Here is a 9,743-nt window from a genome sequence, read left to right on the forward strand (position 1 = left end):
ATATTTTTACAACATAATATGTCCATAATATGTCTAAAAGACTAAAAACTACTAAGTACTAACCCATCTTATTTGGACTAATTAGTAATTATCAATATTGAAAATAAAGGATCTTGTAATAATTTTGACTTGCTACTTCAATAAAATATCAAGTATATTCACAGCCATAAGAACATGCTTGTGTACGAAACAATAAAATCTATAATTATTTTAAGTCAGTATACCACCTCAAATATGGGTCATTAAAAAAATTTTGAATTGCAGATTGTGGTGAACAGGTGGTAGGATAATTTGAAATGTTGTGAAACTATTGTAATTTTTTGTTAGCTCCCAAACTTCTATAATCCTTTTACTACCAAAAAAAAAAAAAAAAATCATCATAGACATAAAAGATTGAGCTGAATTTTTATAAAAAATAAAAATAAAAGAAGAGACCATTCTTTTGAGAAAATCTTTTTGTTTTTTTGAGAAAAATGTAAGTCCAAAAACTTAAAACTGAGCTGAAATGACTGCCAACTATGTTAAAGTAACAATATATTTTTTATTAAATGATTTTTTTTAGAGAATGCTAAAGTAAAAATATAATTGTTATCAGAATAATCAATTTAATTTTTGCAACATTAAGAAGGTTAGGTTCACAACCATCCTACATACATATAAAATAAAGAACAAAATTTAGCTACAAAATTGGTTATAGTCTAAAACTACAACTTTACTTAATATTATTAACATTACTACATATTTCGAAAATGTAACCATTAGATGACATGTGCTTTACGCTCTTAATACACATGTCAAATTTTGTGCCAATCGAAGAAGAAGAAGAGAGACCATTCTTTTGAGAAAATCTTTTTTTTTTTAATGTAAAAAACATAAATCCAGAAACTTAAAACTGAGCTGAAATGACTGCCAACTATGTTAAAGTAACAATATTTTTTTATTAAATGATTTTTTTTAGAGAATGCTAAAGTAAAAATATAATTGTTATCAGAATAATCAATTTAATGTTTGCAACATTAAGAGGGTTAGGTTCACAACCATCCTACATACGCATAAAATAAAAGACAAAATTTAGCTACAAAATTGGTTGTAGTCTAAGGCTACAAATTTACTCAATATTATTAACATTACTACATATTTTGAAAATCTAATCGTTGGATTACATATTCTTTACACTCTTAATACACTTTAAATTTTGTATTAATTGGATATTATTTACTATATAATAATCTATAAGTTTATATTCTACGCATAATTTTAAACTACAAAAACTCGCAATTTAAACAATTTATTGATGACATAACTATTGATCTTTAATTTTTAAGAAATTTGGCAAGCATGGAAAATAAGAAAAAAAATTATAATCCAATGGTGGATTAGTCAAAATTCACCTCCAATAAAAAGATATTAAGTAAGGTTATAGCCTTAAAACATAACTAATTTTATAGCTAAACTTGATCCTAAAATAAATAAGAATGAACATACAATTGCAAAATAATTCTAAATAAAATCGGTAATTGACACCTCCCTCATATGAAAATTATAGCGTGACAATTTCATCACTCAAAAGGGAAAAAAAAAAAATGCAAATCTTGCGGCGGATTTGCATTTTCCTAATATATGAAACCCCTCTAGAACCAAATTTAAAACTATACATTTGATTGTTGAAAAGGCACAAAGTGGCCATTAGGGGAAGGACCAACCGACCGGGTATTTCGGTAGAGGAGACTTGACTTGGTCATTCATTAGAGAGGACTAAATTGGCCGTGGTCAAAGTCAAAGAAATTGAAAGCAAGAATTATGCAGTATTTCATCATGGCTTGGAGTGTCAAGTAATAATGACTAATTGTCCTGTGGATATGGGATTCTCTGGCCCAAGGTACACTTGGACAAACAAGCGGGATGTTAGTAATCTCATCTTGGAAAGGATTGATCGGTTCTTCATGAATCCGAAGTGGTGTGTCCTTTAGTCTGAGGCGAAAGTTACCCATCTTCCCCAGTGTCACTCTGACCATTGTCTGATTCTTATGGAGACCATTCCGATTAGATCCGTTCGGCTCAACCGTCCATTCAGATTCCAAGAGTTCTGGCTCTCGAATATGTCTTTCCCTAATGTTGTTTCTAGTGCTTGGGGTGGTAACCGGAATTTAGCTGAGTCTATTGAGGTTTTCTCTAAAGAAGCTACCTGTTGGAATAGGAATCATTTTGGGAATATCCACCAAAAGAAGAGAAGAATTATGGCGAGAATCTATGGTGTCCAAAAAGCTATCTCCAATTGGCCGAGCTCCTCTCTCATTAATCTCGAGGATAAGTTGCATCAGGAGCTTGAGGTGGTTCTAGATCAAGAAAGGGACCTCTGGATGCTTAAGTCCAGAATTAATTGGATGATTCAAGGGGACTGCAATACCTCTTTTTATCATGTTTCTGCCCTTGCTAGAATGAAAAGGAATCACATTGCCTCGGTTAAAGATGAGAGGGGTGTGTGGTTAACGATGGAGAGAGAAGTAATGGAGCATTTTAGAAATGGTTTTATCTCCCTCTATACCACTTCTTTAGAGGAGGCCTCTTGGGTGCCAAGGCAGAATGTGCGTGGCCATGTGCATCTGCCCGAGGAAATCAAGGACATGATTGGTGGTATGGTTACCTTGGAGGAAATCAGAGATGCTTTATGGTCTATGAAACCTTATAAGGCGCCAGGCCAGGATGGTCTTCATGCCGGGTTTTTTCAACGGTTCTGGCTTGTGGTTGGGGGGTCTATAGTGGAGGAAGTAAGGAAAGTTTTCAGTGATAGAAAGGTTCATGATTATCTTAATAGGACCCATATTGTGCTCATTCCTAAAGTCCAAGGCCCTGAAACCATTGGTAATTACCGTCCTATCAGCCTGTGTAACACTATCTATAAGATCATCACTAAGGTTATTGTTGCTCGGATTAGACCTCATTTGGAGTATCTTGTCTCGCCTTATCAAACGGCTTTTGTTCCGGGTAGGGGAGGGGCGGACAATGTTATAATTGTGCAAGAATTGATCCATTCTATAGGTAGAGCTAAAGGTTGCAAGGGGTGTATGGCTATTAAGATTGATCTGGAAAAAGCTTATGATAAGATTGAGTGGAGTTTTATTAGGGAAATGCTGATTTTTTTCAATTTCCCTGCCTCTCTTATTGATATTATTATAAGCTGTGTTTCCTCGGTCTCGACTTCCCTTCTTTTTAATGGTGGCTGTTTAGATGCTTTTTGCCCATCTAGAGGTATTAGACAAGGAGACCCCCTCTCTCCTTATCTTTTCATCCTTTGTATGGAATTTTTGGGCCATTTGATTGAGGAGAAGTGTGAGGCTAAGCTCTAGAATCCAATGAGAGCTTCTAGGAGCGGCCCCTTTTTTTCGCACTTATTTTTTGTGGATGACTTGGTGCTGTTTGCTAGTGCAGATCAGGACAACTGTAATACCATTAAGGTAGTGTTGAATGAATTTTGCCAAAAATCTAGGCAAAGGGTGAGTGAAGCCAAATCTCGTGTGTTTTTCTCTCCAAATGTGGATCCGGATCAAAGAGAGCTTCTCTCTGATAGTCTTGGGTTTAATTCGACTTCTAATCTTGGTAAGTACCTGGGTTTTCCGTTGAAGCACTCAGGTGACGGCAAGCATGACTTTGATTTTGTGCTAGATAGAGTTAAGAAGAAGTTGGCAGGGTGGAAAGCCAATTTACTCTCTATGGCTGGTCGGGTAGTTCTCATCCAGGCTTCTTCCTCAACGATCCCAAATTATGTGATGCAATATGCTTCCCCTCCTGCAAAAATTCTGAATGGTATTGATAGGGTCAATAGAAGCTTTCTATGGGGGTCTTCAGATCATGCTAAAAAAATGCATTGGGTCAATTGGGGTGAAGTGACTAAGCCGAAAGAGGCAGGAGGGTTGGGTTTACAAACTGCTAAAGGTAGGAACACGGCGCTTTTGGCCAAGCTCAATTGGAGGTTTCATAAAGAGGGGAATGTGCCTTGGGCTAAGGTTTTGAGGTTCAAGTACTGCAATAGGCAACGAATCAGCTCAAGGAATGAAGCTAGACTTCCAAGCTCTCCAGTATGGAAAGGCTTAAAGAAAGGTGAAGAAGTTTTCAAAAAAGGGGTTAAATGGATCCCAGGTCACGAAAGCAATCTAAACTTCTGGTCTGATACATGGACCAACCTTGGTCCCATCCGGTCTCTTATCCACGGCCCGATCCCGCAAGCTTTGGAGAATTTACAAATCAAAGATGAGTTTTCTCCTGCTGGCTGGGATTGGACTACTATTCCTTTTGAGCTTCCCCCTGAAGTTAAAGCTGACATTCAAGCTGTCCCGGTTCCTCGTGTGGCAAGATGCAGTGATAAACTAGCCTGGAAGTCTTCTTTAAAAGGAAATTTTGATATGAGAAGTGCCTATCTCCTTGCCATAAACTCTCCTGGTATCGGGTCCTTCTGTGGTTCTTGGATTTGGAAGCTTTCGTCACTGCCTAGAATTCAATTGTTTATTTGGAAGTGTATGCAGCAGAGTATTGGTGTTAAGGAATGTTTAGCTAATAGAGGGATTTCGCTTGATACTACCTGTCCATTGTGCCATTTAGAAGTTGAATCTATTTTGCATGCCCTCAGAGATTGTAGTCTGGTTAGACCCATTTGGCAACAATTAAGTTTATACTGTGTACAATCTTCCTTCTTCTCTCAAGGTATTAGAGATTGGCTAATCTCTAATGGTGGCCTTAAATCTTCTCAAAATGCTGTGGGTATTCCTTGGAATGTCTTATTCTCTTTTGCTCTTTGGTGGATTTGGAAGCAGCGGAACCAGGTTGTTTTCAATAGAAAGAGTGTTAATCCGAACCTGAGTAAGAGTATCTCTTCTCAGGCTTTGGAGTTCTTCCTCTGTGTCTCTAAGCCAAGTCGGAACCGACCTATGATGATCAAGCAAGTGAAGTGGGAAAGACCGAAGAGGGGATGGTTGAAGTTGAACACAGAAAGGTCTTGGAGTGCAGCGTTAGGCAAGGCAGCTGGGGGAGGCTTGATCAGAGATGATATGGGCAACTGGGTGATTGGGTTTTCAAGGCAGCTGGGCAATGTGAACAATTTTTCTGCAGAAATCTGGGCTTTACGAGATGGTTTGATGCTTATCCATCAAATGAAGCTTCCTACCATTATTATTGAACTAGACGCCAAGGCTCTTGTGGATGCTCTTAAAAATCCCCGTTACAGTAACTCTGTTATTTCTTCTCTATTTGATGATTGTAAGGTACTGATTTCCCAAATCCCCCAAGTTCGTATCAATCTTGTATTTCGCGAAGCTAATAAATGTGCGGATCGGTTAGCAAATTCTGGCCATTCTCAAGCTTCGGAGTTTATTATTTATTCTGTTCCTCCTATGGAATTAGTCTCCCTTGTTGAGGCTGATATTCACGGTGACTCTTGTAAAAGGCGCTGTCCTAGGTTGGTTTCCGGTTGTTAGTTGAATGTTAATTCCAGCTTACCAAAAAAAAAAAATTAATGACTAATTAATTACAAGGACCGAATATTTCCTCCAACCCATTTGAAAAGCATGCAACTTCATCCACACCCAACTCTATACCAATTGACCATGATTTAGCGCTGCTTTGTTGCCAATATGATCATCGCTGCCTTTTCCTTGTCAGTACTTGTTGTTCACGGTCACAGTTCGAATTGGTCCTCAAAATGCCAATCGAATATTCAGCATGACTGGCTCACCAAGATTGTAATAGCTAAGCCTAATAAGTGGTTCAAAGTTGGAACTTGGAAACAGCAGCAACAAGAAATGAGAAGGGCTGTATCTCTTTACCCATTCATTCCGTTGGGTTGGGTTATTAGGGCTGATATTTTATTGACCTGAAATCCATCTGAATTAAACAGGGTGGCTTTGAGTTTTTAAAACCCAACTTCGATAGAATTATAAGAGTAAATTGGCCGGCTTCGCCAGCTTAATCAGGTTTTTGGGCACCCCTATATTTGTGAATATGCTTTTAATCACATTACTTTTAAATAAAGTTAATTTGAAGGTTCTCAATAGTCTTGCAACTCAACTAGTCTCTCTCAAAAGTCTTGTAATCAATAGTCTTGCAAACATATTGGGGTCAAGTGAGTATCCTCCAAAAGGATTTAACCAAAATTTTATTCCATTAAATATTCCATTCTCTTCTATAAAAATTGGAAAAAAAAAAAAAAAAAAAAAAAAAAAAAGAAGAAGAAGAAGAAGAAGAAGAAGAAGAAAGTCTCCTTCACCCAAACCTGAGAATTGAACAATCTCATAAGACTTCTTTCTCACATTCCCTATAGACCAAGTTAGTCTTTCAATTGAGTGGATTGAGGTGCAATTCACATAAAGTATTTACTTATTTTTCTTTATCTCATAGTTATTTTATTATTTTATATGTAATAGGTGCACTTGAGAAGGTGGATAACTTGATATGATCCACATTATCTAGTTCTTTTTTCTTTTTCTTTTTTCCCCGTTATTTTGTGGTGATGACAAGATTTGTGAACTTTGGATTGTGTAAACCTAAAAATATATATAAAATTTTACTTTTATTTTTGAGTATTTTGTTTCTTTATCATCTTATTTGTAATAAATGAAAATAAAGACATTGTTATTATTATGTGAAAATACAATTCAACCAGTAATCAATTAACCCAACTCAAACCAATCAACTCAACTCATTTACAAACTCTACCACTTCACACCTTCTTTTTTTTTTTTTTTTTTTTTTTTTTTTTTGAGGGAGTACCACTTCACACGAGTCACTAAAAATGAAAATAGAATACAAATTGTAATGGACCTGAGGTGGTAAGCTAATTTTTTAAAATACTATGAATTTTCAGTGTGTCCCTAACTTAATCCGCATAATTATTGTGTTGTTCCTTTGCAAAATCATGTTGAGAGAGAGAAAAGTAAGGACAGAATTGTAACCAAAAAAATTCCAATATACGTCAAAAAAAAATTTGTGACATTGAGTTGAGTATGTAAGTTATGGGTTAAAAAAATATTCCAAAATACATCAGAAAATAATTTTAAAAAAAATTCGAATAAACTAATTATAAGGACTGAAATTTTCCTCCAATCCGCCGAAGGACACAGAGCAATGAAAGCTGCCAGATCTATCTATCTACGGACTTTGATAGGCAATGTTAGCACTGTTATCATGTTTAAGGTGTAGTTCAGATTGAATATTCAGCATGAAGTCATTTGTCCACTCCTACAGTCCCACAGTCCCATCTATAAATTAATATCTCTATCCATTTCAACCCATTCATCCACTTCTTCTTCCAACCTTACTTTATCCTTTCCTTCCATCACCCTACATTATGACTTCCCTTTCAAACAAACCTCTCTTCAACCAATTCCTTTCATCTCTACTCTTCTTCCACCTTCTTCTCATCGTGCTCCATTTCGTTTCCTCATCCACTGCTCCTGTTTCCTCCCTATCTTCACCTTTTGCTCACTCTAGCAGTAAGGTTAAGATAGAAGAGGAAACAAAGGAAGCGATGGCTCTTCTAAATTGGAAAACCAGCCTTCACAACAAAAGCCAATCTCTCTTGTCCTCGTCGGTTGGAACCAATCCTTGCAATTGGGTCGAAATAAATTGCGACCACTCTGGAAGCGTCACTCATCTAAACCTTTCAAGTTATGGTTTGAGAGGTACGCTTCACAATCTCAACTTTCAATCCTTCCCCAATCTACTCAGTCTTAACCTTTCTTACAACTCACTATCTGGAATCATTAACCCAAATATTTCTCACCTCTCCAAACTCTCTCTTCTTGACCTTTCTGTTAATCAATTCACTGGGAGAATTCCTTCTGAAATAGGCAAATTAACCAGCCTTCACATCATTGACCTTTCTGTCAACCGTATGACTGGCCTTATTCCTCAAGACGTAGGAGCATTAATTTCTCTGAGTAAGCTTGATTTCTCATTTAACAATCTCACGGTGTCATTCCTGCTTCTCTTGGAAACTTAAGCAACCTAACCACTTTATATCTTCATACGACTCAACTTTCTGATCCCATCCCTCAAGAATTAGGAATACTAAGTTCTCTGATTGACTTCAAGTTAACAACAAACAATCTAATAGGTGTCATCCCTACTTCTCTTGTAAACTTTAGCAAATTGACTATTTTATATCTTTTTGAAAATCAACTTTCTGGTTCCATCCCTCAAGAATTAGGAATGCTAAGTTCTCTGACTGACCTTGATTTATCAATAAACAATCTAATAGGTGTCATCCCTGCTTCTCTTAGAAACTTGAGCAAATTGACCGCTTTAGATCTTTCTATAAACCAACTTTTTGGTTCCATCCCTCAAGAATTAGAAATGTTAAGTACTCTGACTGACCTTTTGTTATCAATAAACAATCTCACGGGTGTCATCCCTACTTCTCTTGGAAACTTAAGCAATCTAACCACTTTATATCTTCATACGAATCAACTTTCTGGTTCCATCCCTCAAGAATTAGGAATGCTAAGTTCTCTAACTGACCTTGAGTTATTAGTAAACAATCTCACGGGTGTCATCCCTACTTCTCTTGGAAACTTAAGCAACCTAACCATTTTATATCTTGATGAGAACCAATTTTCTAGTTCCATCCCACAAGAATTAGGAGAAAATGGGCAAATACCCTTTTTTGGGAAATTAAACATTCGTTTGCCCTCTTTCTGAAACTAAATAGGGAATTGCCCCTCTTTTGTAACTCGACAATATAGAAATCGAGTTTTAATGAATAACTCGATATTTGTATGGTCAAGTTAGTCTGACCCTTCGAATTTTTCCCAATAAAAAAATGTTTGTGTAGACGGTCATAACTCGGGAAACTGGAAATCGAGTTTTTTTCAGCGATTTGAATCAATAGGACCCTAACGTCTCACAACGCTATTCAGTCACTCGCTCTCCCTGTACACTCTCTTTCCCTCGCTCTCTGCCATCACTCTCTCTCCACACTCTGTCTCTCTCGCTCTGTGATAAGGCTTCCCCACTCTTCCTCGAGTCTCCATCAGTCGTCGTTGGTTCCCGCCGCCGCTGATTACAGGTACGGTCCTCTCCCTCTGAAATATTTTCTGATGTTGGTTAATGTTAGGTTGCGTTTTGTGTGGGATTTTGATTATTTTGTTGAAACTTAAGGAAGTAGTAAATTTACTAATGAAGATGAGAATTTCGTTGATTTTCTCATTAATGAGTTTAAATGTGCTTGGGGTTTTGATTAGGGGTTTTGGCAAATCGAGTGGTGTTATAACTTATATTTTCATAAATAGTTAATTAATAATTATCCTAAGCTTTAAGAAGTGATTTAAATAGTTCTGAAATAATTTTTTTTATGGCAAGTTCTTATTTATTTAAGAAGTGATGTTGAAAATCTTGTGCTCAAAATATAATGCCTTACTGAATCTATGCTTTTATTTTATATTAAATGTGGTTTACTTGTTAGAAAATTGCTAACAATGTATTTGCTGCCATGTCAGATATGCAGGCACTAGATAGAGTGCGGCCTGGACCCGATGTGGATACCCAGTTGTCCCAGCAGCCGAATCATCGGTCAAGTCCGCTTTGGAGGTGCGCCGCTGACGAGGTATGTAGTAGTATTATTAATACATGTTTGTTTTATAATTACCTCGTGTTTAATCTCCTAACACAATACTCGTCCGTGTGCAGGAGGCGCCTGGCATGATAAAGGTTCGACGCCGTAAATATGTATTGCCACAGGGTGGGTTAGATCCACG

General features: G+C 36.8%; 1 long non-coding RNA gene across 1 annotated transcript; it reads left to right on the plus strand.

Annotated features, from left to right (window-relative positions):
* Nucleotides 1–8,990: 8,990 nt before the first annotated feature.
* LOC115979564 lies at nucleotides 8,991–9,707 on the plus strand. Its single transcript, XR_004089097.1, has 3 exons — nucleotides 8,991–9,055; nucleotides 9,486–9,592; nucleotides 9,676–9,707. It is a non-coding gene; the product is annotated as an uncharacterized LOC115979564 (long non-coding RNA).
* The last annotated feature ends 36 nt before the right edge of the window (nucleotides 9,708–9,743 follow it).

The sequence above is a fragment of the Quercus lobata genome, chromosome 3 (assembly GCF_001633185.2).
Source record: "Quercus lobata isolate SW786 chromosome 3, ValleyOak3.0 Primary Assembly, whole genome shotgun sequence".
NCBI classification, from domain to species: domain Eukaryota; kingdom Viridiplantae; phylum Streptophyta; class Magnoliopsida; order Fagales; family Fagaceae; genus Quercus; species Quercus lobata.